We start from the raw sequence: 21,135 nt of genomic DNA, 5'->3' as shown, positions 1-21,135 counted from the left end.
GAGGATCAGCGAGTGAGCGTGACCTGAAAAAAGGTTGTTGTGTTTTTAAAGAAAGAACAAAATAAATTTCAAAGTCAAAATACATCTATGCTTGTTAATTTGAATTGTAAACCCTTCGGGCGGAAAACTTAATTTTTTCAGTGACCGGAACTTTCTATGTGTGAAACACATCCGTTTCTGATACAAGCAATGTAATCTTATACGTTTTTCAGATACTTCATGGGTATTTTCATTTTTATTAATTCAAAACAAAATACATGCGTCCCTCGTAGAACACGGGACTTCTACATTACGGTTTCGATAGTACAAGGTACCAAATTTGCGATCATTATAGCACAGTTTCGATATTACACGGTACGAAACTTGAATTTAATGCTTCATGGTTTTGATACCACACAAATGTTATATTTATAAAAGATGGAATTTCATTTTTGTTTAATACATTCTGTTAATTTTTGCTAATAACGCAAAAAAAACTTTTCTTTGTTTTTATGAAACTTGGTTTCGATACAACATGGTACACATCCCTTGATTTACATTATTTCTAAGTCTCGTATAACACAGTTTCGATATAACACGGAACACGGTTTCGATACAACACGATACATATTGACATGATTTTTACTATGCACATGATTAATTAGAGTAAAAAATAAGTTTAAAAGTTACTTTTTAAAAAAGTTTGGTATAACACGGTTTTGATGCTACACGGAACGAATTAACCGTGTTATACGAGGGACACCTGTATAATCAGGGGGGGGGGAATATATTCTCATTCGGCTGTAATTGTTCAAACTGACTAAGTTTTCACCCTTTAACGCACAGCATCACCTACAACTACTGTTTCTTAACTGCATCTACCTGAGAGACTTTCGAAGGGTTAATTTTTTAAAAAAATGAAACTTTTGCACTTATGAATGCAATTTGTTGACATTAGATTCAATATTATAATACAAAATTAATAAAATAAAAAATAAAAACTGACACTAAAATGACTGAACTCGATTACTATTCCAGTAGAAAAAATCTTTGAAATAGCTTTTATTTAATTGTTAAGAGCACTAGATTGCATTTGAAATGCAGATCATCGCTTGAAGCACTGTCTTCGCAGCAGTATTTCCTCTATTTCCTCGCCAACCACTCTCCCCGTAAAGTTTCCAAAGCCAATCAGAGCGCTTCCCAAAATTTCAGGGAAAATGTTACTCTCTTTCTCTTTCGTCTGTTTATGTTAGTGCATTTTAGCTTTCAGTGAAAAATTCTTTTCACGAATCTTTACAAAAAGCAACAAGAACTGTGTAATTATAGCTTGATATTGTTGATAAATTATAGAGTATTTTTATCACATCATGCTGATCAGATAATACAAAACGTGAAGTCTTTAAAGGAAGTGTCTGTAAATTGTTTGGATAGCATCTTCCTGTTTGATGATTGATGTGTGGAATATCCGGCATTATTATGTATTTCAGAAGAATGAATCCACTAATATGGTGCTTTTTAATTATATTTCAACAAGGTAAGATTTCTTTTTTAAACTACTGTACAGTTTTGATTTTGTATCCACCTACGCAAGAGCCAATGTTCAATCCGAAAATCTTAACGTGACGCAAGATATTTAATATTACCACAAAACTCTTTGATGAGGGCTTATTTTCTCTGAATTGTATTTAAACTGTCAAATACGTACTTGCACTTCAGGTCAACAAGCAGGAAAATAGCGTCATATTATTCTGAAACTTGATGCTATCATTTGTAAGTTAAAAGTAAAGTCATAACGAGAAAACTTAAGATTCTTAATTATTATTATTTATTTCCAGAAGTTCTGAATTTTTAGAATTTCATGTCCCCCCCCCCTTGATATTATTTTTAGCTGAACACTTTTGACACTATAACTTTACTAAAAGAATCTGAAATTTAATCACGCAGCATGGATAGCTAACACTAAACATATGGATAACCAGTGTCGCAGGGAAGAAAGTTTTAGGGAGTTATCCCCGCACTCTTACCCCCAGAGGCCTTGACTCTAACACTATTGCCAGTCCTAAAACAGTAGTTTATATGCAGGTAAGGACTGTTTTGATCAACCCTCTGCGACCCAGAAGATAATTCTGGCTGCGCTAGTGTGACTCACAATATACACTTTCAGAAAAATCCCCCCCCCCCATTTGTTTGTTTTCTTAATCTGAAAAACTTTGAGTAAAATAACTCAGCGTAAATAAAAGTACAATTAAAAGCACTAAAACATAATTAAAAACTCGTCTAAAAGCAGTTTCGAGGCTACCAACACAACACTTTTCATCAGTGCATAAGATGCACAAATGAGCAGGCAAGTTTACTTTTTAGTAAATTTACCTGTCTATAAAATGTTTAAAAAGATTTTAATGAATAGGATCTTTATAAAACTAGATTCGTCGCTCTATTTCTTTAAGAAGCATAAAAATATTTTTTATCAACATCGAACTTTTTAAATGAGTTTAAGTGATGTAATATATTAATGTATAACTCTTAATAGAAACACAAAACTTCCTAACTTCGTAAACAACCATAGAACGAGTTATGTTCAATTATTTGCTCTTTCGCACATTAGAACATAGCCTGTTCCATGTTCATGTACAAAATAACATAATAGAACGAGTTGTGCTTTTTACATAAATAGAACATAATTTGTTCCATTTATGTACGAAGATAGGGAGTTTTGAGTTTTTTGTAAAGTGTTATAAATAAAGATAAAACTAAACCGAAATTCAATTAAAACGTCAGATGTTGACAAAAAAAGATTTTTCATCCACACCATCTTTTTCTTACATAATTTTGAACAATGAAGAACGCTTACTGCTCACACTTTTGGCGCTCTAATCCCCTTTAGTAAAGATACAGTTTTAAGCACCAAAGTAATAGGGGGGGGGGAGTTAAGTGATGATAAAATACAGGTTTTTCCTTTTTGTTGGATAATAAGTACAGAAATTTATTTTAAAACTTTATTTATTTATTTTTTCCATTACATTAATAAAGAATATGCTACACTGAATTTTACGATGAAAATAATTGAGTTAAATAGCTTAATGGCATTTAGCTTCTCCTGTATGTTAAAGATCTGGGATGTGGTAATGTAATCATAGCTAAAACAATTAATCTAAAATCATCGTAAATCACCTTAATTTTTAAATGCTCAGTATACCTAGTTCTTTTGAAGAATTTCTCTTTATTTAAATATATTTTTAATGGTCAACTATGGTCAAAAGTTGGTTATCCAAGATTATTAAAAATATTTCGCTTCTGGATTTCATCAAATTATCAGAAAAGGTGGGATAATTTGCAATGTTTTATTTCTTTGGGAATATATTAAAGATAGCGTCTGAATAATGTCCAAAACACCTAACTACATAATAAGAAAACATTTTATTCAAATGTAGTTCCGAAAAAATGTTACTTAATTGAAAACAAAAAGGGGGAAAAATGATCAAGCTTCATCTATTTAATCAATGTATAAGAAACATTTCAAATTCAATAAAAGTTTATACTTTTTATTGATATTTTACACATGATTTGTTTGGGGGAGGGAAAGGGAAGTGGTATAAATTATTCTACTAGAATAAATTGAAAGCTGTGGTTGCAGAAAAAATTCTATCGTTTGTTTTCAAATATATATACAGTGGCTCCCAAAAGTGTTCCTACACCTTGAAATTTTGTAGTAAAACCAAAATAACGCAAAACTGAATTCGAATATGAAGTACACCATTCCTATGCCATTCTGAAAACCCAGTAGTTTTTTTCAAAATATTGCCACATTTTTTTTTTTTTTTTTTTTTGAAATTTTTCAAAAAACGAAGAGACAGAGAAAAAATACGCCACAAAAGTCATCGTACACTGAAATAGTTTCGAATAAATTCATAATTAAAATTATCATATGTGGTTTTTTTATTATTTTTGCATTGTAATGATACTGTGAAATCATTTGCCTTTAATTTTTTGTGTATTTATTCCCTAATATTCTGCTTATTATTTTAAAATGGCAGGTATGCGTAAAAAACAACAAACACGATTCGAAATTTGATTTTTTCCCTCACAGTAGCCGTAAATTGGTTTGAAATGTCTCTAAATTGGTTAATTTATGCCATTCTATAGTGAAGGGCTTAATAAAATGCTTTAAAGACAAGAATTGGATCGAAAACAAGGTAAGAAAAGGTCAACTGGCAAAGTTAACAAAGCGTGATCGGTGGTTTACAGTTAAAAAAAATATGAAAAATACACATTTGAGTGCTGAAAAAGTTTCTGCAGAATTGAATGAAACATTTTACGTTTAATTTTCCCCTAAAATTGTTCGCCAAGTTCTCTGATTAGCTGGATTAAAGGGGACCTCTTCCCGCAGAAATTTTCTTGTTCGTGCGAAAAACAGTAAGCTTACACTTTCCGTCGTAAAATCAATGATAAATAAGCTCAAAACGTTTTGGAACAACTTCTTACTTATAGACGAAAATAAATTCAACATTTTGGGTTAAATTGTTGTATAATTGTAAGTGAAAGAAAAAAATGAGGAATTTAATCTGAAGAACTTAGTTGGATCGTTTAATCAGGACGGTGAAAGTGTTCTTGTGTGAGGGTGCATCTCAGCATCAGGACTTGGAAATTCGGAATTTTTTAATGAAATAATGAATTATGCTGTTCATTTAAGTATTTTAAAAAGCAATTTAAAACTATTACCCCAAAATTTGGTAATCGGAAACAACTTTGTTTTTTATCAAGATAACGATAAGAAGCACACGTTCGCGTTTGGTGCCTCAAAATTTGTCCTTAAGCTTAGAAATATCTCCTCAATCGCTAGATTTAAACTTAATGGAACATATTTGGAGATATCTGGTGGCTAGATTACGAAAATACACCATTGAAACGAAAAGCGAACTAGAAACAGTAAGACTCGTAGTGAGGCTGAACACTTACTCAGAAATTGCACAAAAAAAGAAAGAAAAAACAGTGAAATCTATTCCCAGACATTTAAAAGCTGTTGTTGTTACTGCATGATATCCTGCTAAATAATAACTTAGTAAAAAGTTAGATTATTTATTATTTTTTTGACATTTTTTCAAAGTGTACGAAGATTTTTGTGAGATAAAATTTCCGGCACTTTTAGGTTTTTGATTTTTAAAAAATTAAGTTTTAATGTTTTATTAAAAATTTCCATTTAGTTTTGTTAAAAATAGATCATAGATCTTATAATAAAATACCTATTCCGAAATATTAATTCTAACCAATGGATAAGGGCCTATTTCATTGAAAGTCGTAGGTGTACGAACACTTTTGGGAGCCACTGTATATATATATATATATATATATATATATATATATATATATATATATATATATATATATATATATATATATATATATATATATATATATATATATATATATATATATATATCAGGGGCGGCAAATAGGGGGGTCAAGAGGGGGCGGTCGCACCCCGAAATTTTTTGAGCAGAATGATAGAAAATGTGGGAATTTAATTTATGTTTGTCGGAAATCAATGTTCATTTTAAAAAATCTTGCTGGTTCTCAGTAACTATTTGATGAAACTCGACACATTCCCAGACTAGAAAAAGGGTTTTTCGTTATTTGGATGATGACTTAGAAATTCATGAAGTATTTTCCGGCCTTTTCAAAACATAGAAAACTGATAGACAACCATGGTTAATTTTAACTGAAGAAGACATTTCCTCATATAGGCTAAATATTTCATACTTGTGTGCCCAGTGTAACGATGGTATGTCCAATTGGAGAGGCCCGTTCAAAGTGGTGTGGCTGCAAGGTAAACACAAGGAAAGTCCTTGATATTTTACATTTACTTTTACGCATTTTTTTTTTAAGTGTATATTTATTTAATATGAGTGTTCATCGCTTTCTTTTGCTAGAAACACGTTACAGCTGCTCAATGCATTATATGCTTTCATAGTAACTTCTTAAAAATGCATGTCCTTATTAAATAAAATAAAAAAAATCGTATCAACAATACCTTTTATGGGGCTCTATAATTATGCAATCTCGTAGTGACACAAGATGATCTTCAATAGTTAAAACCAAAAAAACATTTCTCTATAACTTCAAAGCAGTGATTTGACGACTGGAAGAATTATTGCAAAACGACTCTTTCAATGGTGAAAAAGCTCATGCCCTTTAGCATGTATGACTTTGTTCGAATTTTTATTCAATTTGTTTGTATTGAGGAAAATTTTTGGAAAACGCTTTACTCTATCAAAACATCTTCAATCCGCTACCCTTAATTTTTGTACTATTCAAGCCACAGTTCAATCTACAATTGATCTGTGCGATCGTACTACTATAGTTCAATCTACAGTTGAAACTGAAAATAGATTTTATATAGATGTGTTTATTGTATTTCAATCAATCGTGAAACTTTTCCAAGAAAATTCTTCCTTCGAGCCAATTTTAAAAAGGCGCAAAAAAAAAAAAAAAAAAAAAAAATCACATGATGATGTGAAGTCAAACACTGAATTTTTTAATCTTTTGTATGAAGTAATAGACTGTTTTTCGAATAAAATTAACACAAGATTTGATGATAATTTTTTTCTGCATGGTTGGCTCTATATTATCTGGATTGGATTTTGAAAACGAAAATAAAATTTTTCAATTATGAGTAAAATGTTTATCATGAGGCAAGAAAAATTACAAGCTATATACCGACAGACCGGTTATCACATCCAGAGACTGCAGTTTCGTCCTTGTTATGGACACATCAGTCTGGAATAGTGAATAACAGAGCTGGAGGTAGATGACATCTCATTGAAACTGAGAGTGCCGATGAGACTAGATTATTCAATGATGAAAAATTAAACCCCTCACAATTTTTGAAGTTGCCAGGGGGATTTTGAAGAGCAAGATTTAAAAAGTGTTTTCATACATAACTTTGTTACTTCAATTATTTTTTAACTATTAAAATCAACTCCTAGTAGAGAAAGATTTTTTTATGTCTCGGTATATTTTCAAAGTACAATGGGCAAAAAAAAAAAAAAAAAAATTTAGCTGTACTGGCAAAACAGCTTGACACTGGGCACTGATAAATTAGAAACATGATTCCCTGCTCTTCCATTTTTCCAAAAATCATGCCTTAAAATTTTTCCAAAAGGTATAAAAACTTTAGTATCGAGATGTTTTGTATGATAACATATTAGAAAACGAATCAAAATTTTAATTGTTTCTAAACACTAATTTTTATTCATATTAAACCGATTTTATGAGCACTTCCTGTCAGCTAACGTGTGTTTTGTACTGCACTGTGGTTATACATATTTAAGAAACTCGACCCTCCAAATGAAATGCTGAAATGCCGCCCCTGACTGTGGTGATCAGGGTTGCCAGACGTCCCGGATTTCAAGGTACAGTACCGTATTTTGAAAAATTGTCCCGCGTCCCGGGGAACTTCCATACGGGACCGTTAAAGTCCCGTATTCTAGCGGATAACAATACTTTACAGAACGAGACATTATTTTAAGGAAAAAATAAAGTAAAACAAAAAATGTGAAATAATGAGCACTAAGAAAATCATGTGAACACATACAAACCAAATCAAAACGATTTGGTTTGTATGTGTAATCACAAAAACATACAAACCAAATCGTTTTGATTTGGTTTGTATGTTTTTGTTTTTGCAGCAAACCATCAGGAGCCGCATGGGTGCCCACCTAGGAGGGGGAGGGGGGTCATGGCGCAGACTGCGCCGTTGAAATTTTTAGGGAGTGTTGTTTTGAGGGGTATTTATTAGGGCTCGACCGATGGCATTTTTTGGCCGATGGGCCGATGCCGATTGTTGGCAGATTGTTCAAAGATGGCCGATGGCCGATTGTTTTCCTCCAAATGGCCGATTGCCGATGGCCGATGGCAAAAAAAAACCATAGAAATAAATTGATAACAATGTCAGGGATTTAAAGGATCATTGATTTATTTCACTTTACTTCCTTTCTACGAATAAGAAATTGTAATCACAAAAAAAAAAAAAAAAAAAAAAAAAGATTTCGATCTAAATTTCTATTTTACGACCACCCAATTGAAACTTCACAAGTTTTTTCGGCACATTTGTACATGCATATGTACCTAAGAACATATAGATGATCAAAATATCCATTTTGAACGCCTCCTTAGTTAATTATCGTAAATTCTCTTGTGACGTCTTCATGCGCGTAAACTTGCGTCACTCAAAACGTTATGAAATCGTAAGTTGAAAACTCATACGAGGGCTAGTTGCATAAAACCTTACCCTGAATAGTTCACATTACCGAAGTACATCTATCTACAAAATAGTCACCTTGAACGACTATGCACTTCTGCCAACGTTCGTATAGCTTTTAGAAGGGCTTCTGGAAGACATTTATCGCAACCTCTTGCGCTGCTGCTTTAACTTCATCGTGGGGAAGAAGGCGACTTTCATATTGAGGATGCACGGTTCGATTGGTCAATACTCTGATATGACAAACAAATAACATAACGTTTTATCGGACTTAGCTCCGTGCGACTTGTACCTGTTCCCAGCAAAAAAAAAAAAAAAAAAAACATTTGCATGGACGCCGCTTTCTTCCGTCAGTAGAAGGTAAAGCAGCATCACAGAACGTAGCGAAAAATGGCTTCCAGGAGTGTTTCCAAAAGTTATATGAACACTGGCAGAAGTCCATAGTAGTTCAAGCAAAGACCATATAGCTTCGCATAAGACTGGACACTCCCGTAGAGATCAATGCTTTCGCGTTTTCTCCCACTTCAATGAAAGTCGTTGAGCACATAAAAAAAACTTCACAGGCGTGTTGGCGATTGAAATTTGGAGGAAAAAATGTTTTATACTGTGTGCAGCGATTAATTGCCAAGTTCAGCCACTGTGCGTCGTGCGGAGTGTGCCGTGTTTGAATCAGTTCTTCTCCCCTCCCTCTGGCGAAGGGTGGTAATTATATGGGCGTTTAAGCCTCAGAGAGGGTCATTAAGAAAAAATGAAAGCAAATAAATAAGCAAAAGGAACACAGAAGTGTGTTGTATCAATAACAGACTGTTTACGAAGATGCAATGATCTTTCTCATTTCTTTTTTTGCTGTTTTATTTATTTTTATTTTCCTTTTTTACTGCCTATTTATTTTTATTTAATTCATTGACTTTGTATTTATTTACTTTGTGAAGCGAATGCAGAGATGTATTTTCATTTTTGTCACAATTTTTTAACTTATAAATTTTATAATTTCTCTATTCACATTATAATTTTTATTTTTTTCATGTCAACAAATCTTGTATTACATTACAATTAAGTTCAAGATGTCAAACTAGCAGAAAGAAAAAGATGAAAATATAATGTATTTAAGTTAAGGAAAAAGTGTTTGAACACAACGTGGGCTTATAATCTGCCGACGGTTAGAAAAGGGTTATGATCCCCATGACTCTCCCCTCGTATCCCCCTGTTTAATACCGAATATTGATCGCGTCAGGGCCGGATTTAGAAGAGGGAAGGCGGGGCAACTGCCCCGGGGCCTCCACAGCAAAGGGGCCCCCACAATAAAATTTTTACAAAATATCCTTTTTTTTTTTGGTATTTCTACAAAGAATGATTGCACAAGATAATATTATTATGGATATATCAGAAAGGGGGGGGGGCTCCACTCCTTCGTTGTCCCGGGGCCTCCACACTTCCAAATCCGGCCCTGGATCGCGTGAATAACAAATAATTTAAAAATAGAATGGCTAAGTATTTTGTATTCAGTTCAGATAAAATTATCGACGAAACTAAAGTATTATTAATGCATATTTTTTAATTTTTCGCTAATATTTTAGGTATTTTGAAGAGTATTTGCTGTTAATGATTTTTTTAATGCACATTACACGACTCTATTCATAAGCTTCTTGTACTTACTATTAAGGAATCGTGTTCTATCACATGTTTTATCCTTCCAGCTGGTTTCCAAGTGTAGCAGGAAAACAATGTTTTAAATGGGGTGGTTTCCTTCAGTCAAAAATACTACTTTTAGTCATTGAAATTGTTTAACTTATAATTTTTATTTCTCTAATCAAACTTCGTAATTTAATACATGACGGCAATTCATGTATTAAATTGCAATTAAGTTGCAATTTATGGAAAGTAGCATTCATGGGGGATTATAATAATTAATTAAGTTAAGTTAATTATATTAAGTTGCAATTATGGAGGGAGGGTCATGACCCCCATGACCCTCCCTTGTATACCCCTGTTTAATACCAAATATTAATCGCGTGAATAACAAAATACTATTATCCCAACAGTAATTTTTTAATTATTTTTTTTAATGTCCGATTTTTCAAACAAGGCATGGTCTTGATGACGTCACAAACGATGCTCTTTGGCGCATCATACCACCGCATTTTCACGTTATATCGTTGCCAATACACGTGAATAAAGATGCGAATTAAGTGTTTAGCTCTGTGAATGGCAACGCCGAATGGCTTCATCATTTGTGATGTCATCTGGCAGAAGCTTAAATAATGAAAGCGCACCGATTTAAGCTTTTTTTTTAAATATTAAACTTAAACAAATTAGTTTAAAAATGGTTAGATCCTACGTTTTTAAGCATGCTCTTCCAGAAAAAAATACTTTTAAAATTTTGGAAACGACCCCATTGTTGAACTTATAAGTTTTATTTTTCTAATCACATTTTGTAATATAATACATGACGACAAGTCATGTATTAAATTGCAGTTAAGTTACAATTACAATAAAGATGAGAAAGTAGCATAATGAAAAATAGGGAAACATAATGTATTTAAGTTAGCTAAAAAGTGTTTGAGCAAAACGTGGGCTTATAATCTGTCGACAGTTTGGGAAGGGTCATGACCCCCCATGACCCTCTTCTTGTACACCCCTGTTCAATACCAAATATCAATCGCGTGAATAACAAATAGTTTAAAAATAGAATGGCTAAGTATTTTGTATTCAGTTCAGATAAAATTATCGACGAAGCTAAAGTATTATTAATGCATATTTTTTAATTTTTCGCTAATATTTTAGGTATTTTTGATGCATATTTGTTAGAATACGTTAATGATTTTTTTAATGCATATAACACGACTTACTTCGTAAGATTCTTGTGCTTACTATTAAGAAATCGTGTTCTATTGCGTGCTTTATCTTTCCAACAGGTTTCTAAGTACAACTGGAAAAAACAATGTTTTAAATAATAATTATTTCTGAAATCCGCAGTTACATATGGTTCTTTATTTTCCTTCTATTTATGTTTAATTTCTTACATTCAGTCGAATCGGATCTTTAATCGACAACCAATTGATTTTTTTTCTTATTCCTCCTTTCATGGCATAGAATTCAAGGATACCTTCATTATAAAGTTTAGTAACCTAATTTCGTTCTTTCATGTTATGTCCTATGACTTGGCGAAGGTTTTTCAAAAAATAAATAAAAAGTGAAAAAAAATACTAATAATAATCATTAAAATTATCAAACTGCTGTTGTTATAAATCTTATTAAATTAGGATACATAAAGCAATAGAAATAGATTTTTTTTCTCATTCTCCATCCATCCCAGCGCCCAAGCGTTGGTATCTGAGCCGTAGAAATGTTGCATTCTACTGTAACAGTAAACGTAGATATAATTCCTCCCTTTATTTAGCCTACCTTTCATGAGTTATTTTTATTTGCAACTGTACAGTTAAGAAACTTTGTTCATCGGCTCTTTGGGACAAATGCAACACTTATACTGCTGAAAAGTATGAAACGAATCTCACAGGAATGCGTTTTTAACGAACTAATCTTGTTACAACAGGTATTTCAGCATTTTAATATTTGAATTAATTTCGAAGAAAAAAATTTCATTTTCAGGATAAAATGATAAAAAACAAAATAATAAATAAATAAAGCATATGTTATAGGAATAAATGATTCAAAAAGAACGTGAGCGAGTACTTAAATGTTTCAATTTTTTATATTATACAAAGATAAATTATTTAAAACGGTGACTACTGCTTATTCAAGGGGACTATAAATTCTATATTTACCGGATTATCAGTATTCAAATGTGTTATTCCGAACTTTATGTATTTCGCTCACTCCTAAAAGAATTTGACCATCAACCCCCCCCCCCCCCCCCCTAGAAATCCGGAACGTTTTGTAGCGTAAAACAGAAGAAAGTTTTTCTTTTTTTTTAATTTCTCATGTCAGTAAAGGAAAAGAAACAATTTTTTTTAATTCTGAATTTTGAAACTATGAAACGAGTGAAAATTTGAAGAAACACAGAAAAAGCAATTCTAGTTCTCATTAACTACAAAGCATATTTGAAATTTAGACCCTTAAATAGGACTTTCTGCTATCTTTCCAAATTCAATTTTGGGTCGTCCAGGATCAAGGCAGGTAGGTCCCTTATCAGTTTGGTAGACTTTCCCTCCTCCAGGAGCGTGCACAGAAATTTCGGGGCCCGTCACAAATGACTTTTTCGGGCCCCTCTCCATATTGTTTACCCGTATTTTCACCCCTAGTCATAAAAATATTGGGCCCTCTTCAGGCTCGGACCAACAGGTGTTCCTTCTCCCCCTGTGAACGCCCCTGCCTCCCCCCCCACACTCTTATAAAACTTACACTGCACCGATTTCGAGCCGGGGACTCTCCAAGGACCGGGCCCCAAGTTTCTGATTAGGCTATTATCTGGTTACCAAGATGTGCCAAATTCAGCTCCTTGATACATTCTGAGTAAAAAATGTAAAAATCATGATTCTCGCGTTTTTGCAGCACATTTTTCCAAGATGATTTTTTGTGACTGATGTGTTGCTATTTTTTTAATATCGGATTCAGTAGTTTGGAAGTTCCTCTGCTATTCCACCACATGGGATTTCAATTCGACACAGGCTCTTAACTTGACAATGTTCTTATGGGATGAGAACACCTAAGAAGTTTTTTTGTGAAAAAAGTAAATTAGTGTGGTCGACGATAAGAGTTTAATAGATTCTTTTGTGTGAAGCCCAGGGTAGGAAAAACTCTTCTGCCCCTGCTTCTGCGCTGTCTTCGGCTGCGAAGGAGAAAGGACAATAATAGGAGATAACAAAGAAAAATTGGTGACAATGAGGCAGATAAGCAAAGCTGTGGACAAACGCGGGAAGATTTCACGCAAACGGCTACTGCACTTTGAAATACTGATTTACACCCTGAAGATGAACTCAATCCTTTGAAATTTGAATGCAAGGCAGTTCGGTATGGAGTTAATGTTAGCAAGCGTAAGTATAGAATTATGAAAATAGTTTTGAAAGTCTTGTGATTAAAAAGAAAAAAAAAAGTAGGTTTCATCCACAATTACGGGGTTGCGTGACATGAAATTTTTCAAAATGTTAACTGAAATTTTAAACTTAAAAATATGTTTTTCCAAATTAGATTTATCAACAAATTAATTAACATTTAAGCAATTCATGTACATACGTGTGCGTGTGTTTTCCTTTCAAATTTCACGAAATCGTAATTCTAAGAGAAGGAAATTTTTCAAATTGAAGTCGTAAAGTGCGAAAAATGCCAAAGCAAGCCATCTTTTGTAACAAAGTATAGAAATTCGAAACACTCTTCCTGGCATTTATTTGAATTTTGAGGTCTTGAATTCAAATTACGGCCGCGATAAAAACCATTAGTAGAAACAAGAAATCCAATGAGAAGGGTCTCAAACTAACCCCCACACTCCCTTAGTTCTATTTTTACTATTTTTTCTAAAAAAAAGTCTATGAAATAGTTTTAAAAAATCAAAATTTTTTTGGGAATAACGTTTTGAAATTTCCATCCCGTTCGCTGTTGCGCCCCTGGAGAGAGTTACTCCGGCCAATCCCTATTTACGCCACTGTTTACAAAGATTACTTTCACAAATTTCTCAAATGTAAACTATATTATTATACATAGGTATACCATTATTATATCAGGAAACCCATAATTTATGGAGCCGTCTCATATTTTGGCGCCCGGGATGATCCCCCCGCTTGCTCTCCTCTTCGCTGCACTATTTTGCAGAAGTTGATAAGGTTTAAAAAACTTCTCAGTCATCGACTACATTACTTAAAATTTTTTATCTCGCAAGATTTCCCTTCAATTTTCACTGTGAAGTGGGCGACAAATTCGTTAGATTGAATGAATTTACAATTATTTTTTAAATTCTCACTCCTGTTAATTTTGTACTAGGGGGCTCCACTCCCTGCTCGTTTTGTTCGCCAACCTCCGCTCGCCACTTGTGGCGCGTAACGATTGGTAATTTTAATGCTTACTCCTTGGTGTCCTCGAGACATACAGGGTTCATGATATTCTCAAGACTGGATGTTGAAAGCCCAAAGCGGAATGGCTTTCTCTGGATGTTCGATATCCAACGAGACCAGTTTCGACCTGAGACATTCCTAATCCAGAGGAGATTGGGTTAAAAGACACACAGACAAATGCTTGTTTACCTAAAAATTTATTTCTCGTAAAAAAAAAAAAAAAAAAAATGTCTACAAAACTGATTCATTTTAAATCTTAATGTAACTTTCTTGAATTTTTAGATCTCTTCTATTTCAATTTATTTTTCTTTTACTTTGTATATTAATTGGGTTAAAAAAAACGAACTATAAGTCAAATAAATACTTATGTGCAAAAAGTAAAATGAGAAATAACAACGCCAAATAGCACACTTTGCAGATTACTGCAGATACGTGTTTCGGCGTTACAAATGAATGTCCTTTTCAATGCAAAAGAAATGAGCTTATGTTTGAAAAAACATCGGAGAAATGGTTAGGTTTCTTTTGTCGGGTGTCTTTTCAACCAAAAGCTCATTTCTTTTGCATTGAGAAAGCCGTCCATTGTAACGCCGAAACACGAGTCTGCAGTAATCTGCAATTCAGTCTGTTTGACGTGGTTATTTAATTTTCACAAACAAATGGGGTGGTTTCCTTCAGTCAAAAGTAGTACTTGTAGTCACTGAAATCGATAGAATAAGCAAAAACTATAACTTGGACCCAGAAAATACTTTCATTTTCCCAACACTTATTTTTTAATTATTTTTTTTAAATGTCCGATTTTTCAAACAAGGCGTTGTTTTAATGGCGTCACAAATGATGCAGTTTGCCGCATCTTTCACAACGTTTCCACGTTGTGATAATCAAGAAGCGAATTAAAATTGCGCTCTATGCTTGCCATCAACCATATCGTTGCCAATACACGTGAGTAAAGATTTTTGTTTAAAATATATTTTGATATTTGATCTATTACTGCATCTTTTTTTTTGGCACAGTTTGATTTGACCAAGAAGAAAAAATTTGAACTTAAAATTAAAAAATTCTTAGTAGTTCACAACATCATTTTTTTTTCTTTTTTTTTTTTTTTTTGTTTGTTCGCAAAAACTTAAAGCATTAATAAGAAAAAGCGTTGGAATTAAAGGGGCGTGTAGAAAAATTATTTTGTTTAGTTTTAGTTTTTGACAGCCCACTCCAAACGTATTTGTACTTTAGACTTTCTATGGCATTATGAAGAACACATCGCCGCTTAATCAGCGTCCCGTTAAATAGATTTTCAAAAGAATGGGAAGAGGATGTAAATTGAGTTTCAAGATTCCGTAGATAACATCTGGAATCAATTAGGTTTTGTTATCATTGTCGCGGGAACTGAAACCGGTGGTTAGTATCCCCGTCCTTTCTCCCCACTTTTTCTAAGAATTCTTAGTGTTGTAACCTTTACGCCAATTCCAAGAATCTCCAGTTCAACTTGGCGGCTATAGCTCTGAATGTCAGTTTTTTTCAAGCACCAGTTTTCATTCTACTTACGCTTGTTTTCCTTGCCATGCGTAAAAACCGGTCGTTCAAGGGTAACCTTTTGAAGGTGGATGTGCTTCGGTAATGTGAACTATTCTGGGTAAGGTTTTATACAGCTTGTCCCCAAATTTTTGGATCGTACTACGTACAATCTGTATAGGGTGTAGTTATACTTCTCCTTTTTTGACTGCTGTATGATGGAAGACAAAGAACAACAGCTATAAAATTAAAAAAAAATAAAAATAAAAGAAAAAGAAAAAGAAGAAGAAAAACAAAGAGGCTGTTTAATAACCAACTGATTTGTTTTTTTTTTTTAAATTGAACATATAACTAAGATTTCAGTAATATTATAATAATGTATGGATTTAGGTACACTGAACATAGTTAAAAAACATTAAATTATATTGTTTAATTATTCGAAAAGTGAATAAATAAATAAGAATAAAACTATGAAACCGTCAACAAATTACGCAATTAAAGTGGAAAGATTGCACGTAGACATTTTTTAGTCATCAAATTAAACAAAAAAGGTAATAGATAAATTACAATATTAAATCATAATAGTTATATTTTTATACTAATTTAAAATTTATGAACTGAAAAGTTTGCATTTTTCATAAAAGCTATAAACAGTGACATAAATTTTGCGAAAAAAAGAAATAGCCATGAAAAGAGCGAGGTTCTTAAAACGCAGCCACAATAAACAACTCAATATTTAGACCAAGTTAATAACTGAATACATATACTACTCGATATGATGTTTGCACACGTAATATTGAACAATTTGATTGTTTAATCTTTTATGAAGCACTACAAACAAGTTCAAATTAAATTTTTCAATTTAACAATAATTTTCTGAAATTCAAAAATTTTCATAATAGAAAAATCCTTTTAAACTTTTCTATAACATATTATTAGAAATATGATGAAAACGAAAATAACTTATTCATTGATTTTATATAAATACATAAAAAATAGTTACTTACAACAGAAAAAAAAAAATCGATCGCTATTAATGATGCCAAAAAGATAGCGCATTACGAAATATAGGTGAAACAAGTATAAGAAATACGCAAAATGATATTTCTTGATCAAAATAAATAATTGCTAAATATTCAAGAAATGCTTGAAACGACGAGTGTGGGTTAGGGCGGCCACCCTCTGATTTTGGAGTAACTTACAACATTAAACTTCGGCCCCAACTTCCGCCTCGTTTTTTTTTAGTACAGAACCGCTACTACCAACGCCTAGAAGAGTTTCTGAAGCTACTCCAGCACTTCCGAAGAAAAAATTCAAAAGTCCTTTTGATTTCCAAGTTATGCTACCATTGAAAACGTCTTTAATGAATTTCTTACATTAATGCTCTGAATTATTCCTAAACAATAGATAAAGCTTGAAAAGAAACTCGAATTTTATGGATGGTGTTAGTTTTAAGCAACTCAGAAGAACAACTAGAGTTTAATTTCAGAAACTGGGATTTGGAGGAGGGGCTCGCAAGTTTTCTCGGAAATACAAAAAATAGTCGTAAAAAATAGAGTTTAAAATTATCATAAACATTGAGTAGAAATACCCTTTTAAAACTTGCACCCGAGTTTGTTTTGACGTGCAGTGGCGGATTTAAAATATAGCAAATGTTGCAATTGCGCGTGAGGCCCCATAACCATACTGGAACCGTAGGAGTTACAACAATGCTTATGATAAATGTTTTACAACTTCTGTGATAGAGAAATAGGGCCCCAAAATGTATTTCGACGGGCCCCAAACTTGTAGCTCCGCGGAAGCGATACAGAAAAGACTGCATTACTGTGATTCATAATACAAATATAGAAAAATTAAAAATTACCTTCCGTTCAACGGGAATCTAACAAAATGAAACAAAACCGGTTTTGCCATCTCATATTTGTTTCCATAGTCTCCAATTCGGCAATATATCACCAAATGATCGTCAGTTTGAGACGCTATATGAGTTTTGCATTGAATTAAGTAATTAATAGCCACAAAAAATGAGTAAATAGGATTTTTAGAACATCCGATCGAAATCAAAAAGGGAAGTGCACAACTGGAACGTACGCACATCCCACATGCGAAAATTTAGCCTTCTACAGCTTACCATTTTTGAGTTATGACTTATAAGAGATACATACGTACATTCATCCGCAAGAAACAACGCAACAATTAACTTGTTTGGTACCTGAATGCAGTATTAAAAACTCTTCCAGTTGTGACTAAAATAGAAATTCATACTGAAATTTAAGTAAACAATTTATATAAAAACAATAACTCCCTTTACTTTGTATTAAAAAGTAAAACAACAAAGGTCCTTTTTTTTTTTCAAAAACATCGGCCAATTCCATCGGCTTTTCGATGTTTTTTAAGGCCGATGGGCCGATGTTTCCTCCAAGTTAGCATCGGCCGCCGATGTCGATGTCGATGGCTAAATTGTTGAACCATCGGCGCCGATGCATCGGCCAGGCCGATGCATCGGTCGAGTCCTAGTATTTATTTCATTTTTGAGGAGGGGGACCTTTGCTTTTCTTTGGGGGAGGGGGGCTTTACGATATTGAGAGAGGTGCGCCCTTGCCCTTAGAGGAGGCACCCATGAGGAGCCGAATGGTTGCTTCTTTGCTCATTGACTAATATTTGAAATATATCTCTGCACATGCGTCGTCATTCGCAATGAAAACGATTTTTTATACTTTGATAGGCGACATTTTGTTAGGTTTAATGCTTTGTTGAGATTGAATTTACAGCGACGTCTCAAAAATACCCCCCCCCCCCTTTTTCACCTAGAATCCTGTCCCGTATTTACTGTTCTTAAATCTGGCAACCCTGGTGGTAATACATATTTAAAAAACTCGACCCCCCAAATGAAATGCTGAAATGCCGCCCCTGATATATATATATATATATATATATATATATATATATATTAGGGTGTCCCAAGATATAATGGTGAAAAAAAAATTTGAAAAATCGAATACGCATAGCCTCCAAATTTTTTCCATTTCACCTCAGAAATATGAGAAAAAAGTTTTATTGGAAGAAAATAACGGGAACCCGTGCCGACTTGATGTCAAAGTTGGACCTGAAATCCTGTACGGCGACTACAGTGGAAAGATTGCTAACTGTATAATTCTTTACTACACGCGACATCAATTTATTTAAAGCAGATATTTACAACAGTATTAGACTACAAAAAACATTACTGCACATATTTTTATTTCAATATTTGCTTTTTTCAGTCGGATAGAGCTTCCGGTGCTCTTGAACGCAACGTAACACAAATTGTTGTTCCTCATCAGCTGTTACCATTAAAGTCCTGCATCATTTTTACCGCTCTTTCAGCTGCATCATTTGCTGCTCTAAGCATCGAGATAGTCATTTTCCCATCAAGGAATGAAATAATATTGACCATACTATAAAAGCAGGATGAATTTTTGTAGAGCAGCTTTTGAGATAATTGGGTCCACATTTTCGTACACTTTTTCAAAAGTACAAATCTTTGTTGGGTGCTTTTACTGCCAAAATGCAGTGAAGCCATGGTTTCACGTATATTGTCACTACAAACAGGCAGACATCAAACACTGCTTCATTTTCCTTCGTGTCTAATTTTAGTAGTGAACTAAATAATAATAATAGTTTTAGGGAGTAAATCGCTCCGAGCCATCCATCGAGCTTGGTGCATGGCTCCCGGTGGTCTTATTTTAAGTTCATTTTTAGCATCTCCACCTAAAAATATGATGGGCAATTCTATCAACTCTTAATAGTCATCCCTGACCGTAATATTAGTAAGTTCAGCACGGTAAAAGTCAAGTAAATTTTCCAAGTTAGGGTACAGTTCGGAACAACTCCGCAGCTCCTCCAAAGCACTGTATTTTAGTGGGATCGATCAGTTCATATATATGATGGCGGCAAGCAAAGGAAAGCATTTCTTTACTAAATTTTTGCTCAAGAATAGCGCAGGAAACACTTAAAGGACCTGTTTTGGAATCTGTAGCATAACAACAGAGAGTTTTGAACTTTGTCTTCGAGATTCTAATCTAAAACTGCCTTTCAAACAGCCTGTGTTTGTGCTTTTCCAGTAGAATTATCCAGTTGACTCAGCAATGAGTTGTTCGTCACATCCATATGAAACAACTATAGATAAGCGATCTTCCTTTGATTTTTGAGCACTCAAAGCAGGCAACAGTTTCATATCCCAAGGTAAATTCACTACATATGGTACCTCGTACTGAAAACCTATTTTTATTCTTTCCTCATGCTCCTTCCGCTTTTCGGTTCGAATTCTTTGAATTGAAGATTTACCTATGGGAAATTCATCAATGTTACACCCAAGTGCGTCAATAGTAGCTTCAAAAATGAACACATAATCTCGTATACTTGGACACTTGTCCAATGCAGGAACTGACTTTGGAATAAAAAAATCGCTTCTCATTACATATTTACTTGTTCCAGGTTCTGATAAGACTTGCTCCAGGTTCTGGAATACTTGTTCCAGGTTCTGGAATACGTGTTCCAGGTTCTGGAATATGTGTTCCAGGTTCTGGAATATGTGTTCCAGGTTCTGGAATACTTGTTCCAGGTTCTGATATATTTGTTCCGGGTTCTGATAAACTTGTTCCAGGTACTGAGTTATATGTTTCAGAGAAATCTTCTGAATTAATATTTTCACTAGAGTTCGAAGAGGAATCTTCTTGTACAGGTTCATACAATGCCGAGGATGTTGAAGCAGAATCGTATTTCATGCGCCTGTTTTCTCCTTTGACAGCTCAAAGAGTAGAGCCCTTTCCTTTTTGTAGGCCAGTTTTTTATCCACTCCACCTAAAGTGAACACGTTGGCCGGGCTCTCTTTGGTGTTGCAAGAAAATCCCATCTTCATCTATTTTGATTAACCGAAGTGCATCAGTATGTGCAATATTGAATAAATTGTTTAAATTACTCTCAAATTCTTGTCTGAATACTTCTTGCAGCTTCTTTGCATTTTTTTTTGTAAGTCTCTCCAAATTTGATAAAGGTTTTGAAGTTTATTCTCACAATTTGGCAACGATTTGGTGGGAATGCGCGCCTTTTCCCCAAAAGATGATGCATTTTCGAATAGCGAGATTTGCATTTTCACTGATGGTTAAATTTACTTCTCGAATGTTATAAAACAAAACAGGCAGAACTTGTCCGTTAGAGGGAAGTTTCAAGCCCGTAATTTGATGTTTTACGACTCCTATTAAAAATATCTCTTTTTTTTCGAACTTTGCAATACCACTGCCATGTTTCGTTCCCTACGGAAGGACTATACTGCGCTCGCTGACCGGAATGTATTCGTACTAACACGTTTGATGGTTTGCAAATTGCCTCGGATAAGCCCCCCCCCCC

At 33.7% G+C, this 21,135-nt stretch overlaps 1 protein-coding gene across 1 annotated transcript in view; it reads left to right on the top strand.

Moving 5' to 3' along the window:
* The first annotated feature begins 1,493 nt into the window (after positions 1 to 1,493).
* The window catches only part of LOC129216796 (macrophage mannose receptor 1-like), a 51,306-nt gene continuing 31,664 nt past the window's right edge, over positions 1,494 to 21,135 (top strand). Inside the window, exon 1 of the mRNA XM_054851012.1 lies at positions 1,494 to 1,513. The gene's annotated coding sequence lies outside the window, so the exon portion shown is untranslated. The remainder of the gene's footprint in view (positions 1,514 to 21,135) is intronic.

The sequence above is a fragment of the Uloborus diversus genome, chromosome 2, assembly GCF_026930045.1.
Source record: "Uloborus diversus isolate 005 chromosome 2, Udiv.v.3.1, whole genome shotgun sequence".
Lineage (NCBI taxonomy): Eukaryota > Metazoa > Arthropoda > Arachnida > Araneae > Uloboridae > Uloborus > Uloborus diversus.
This window is presented reverse-complemented; position numbering and strand designations above follow the sequence as displayed.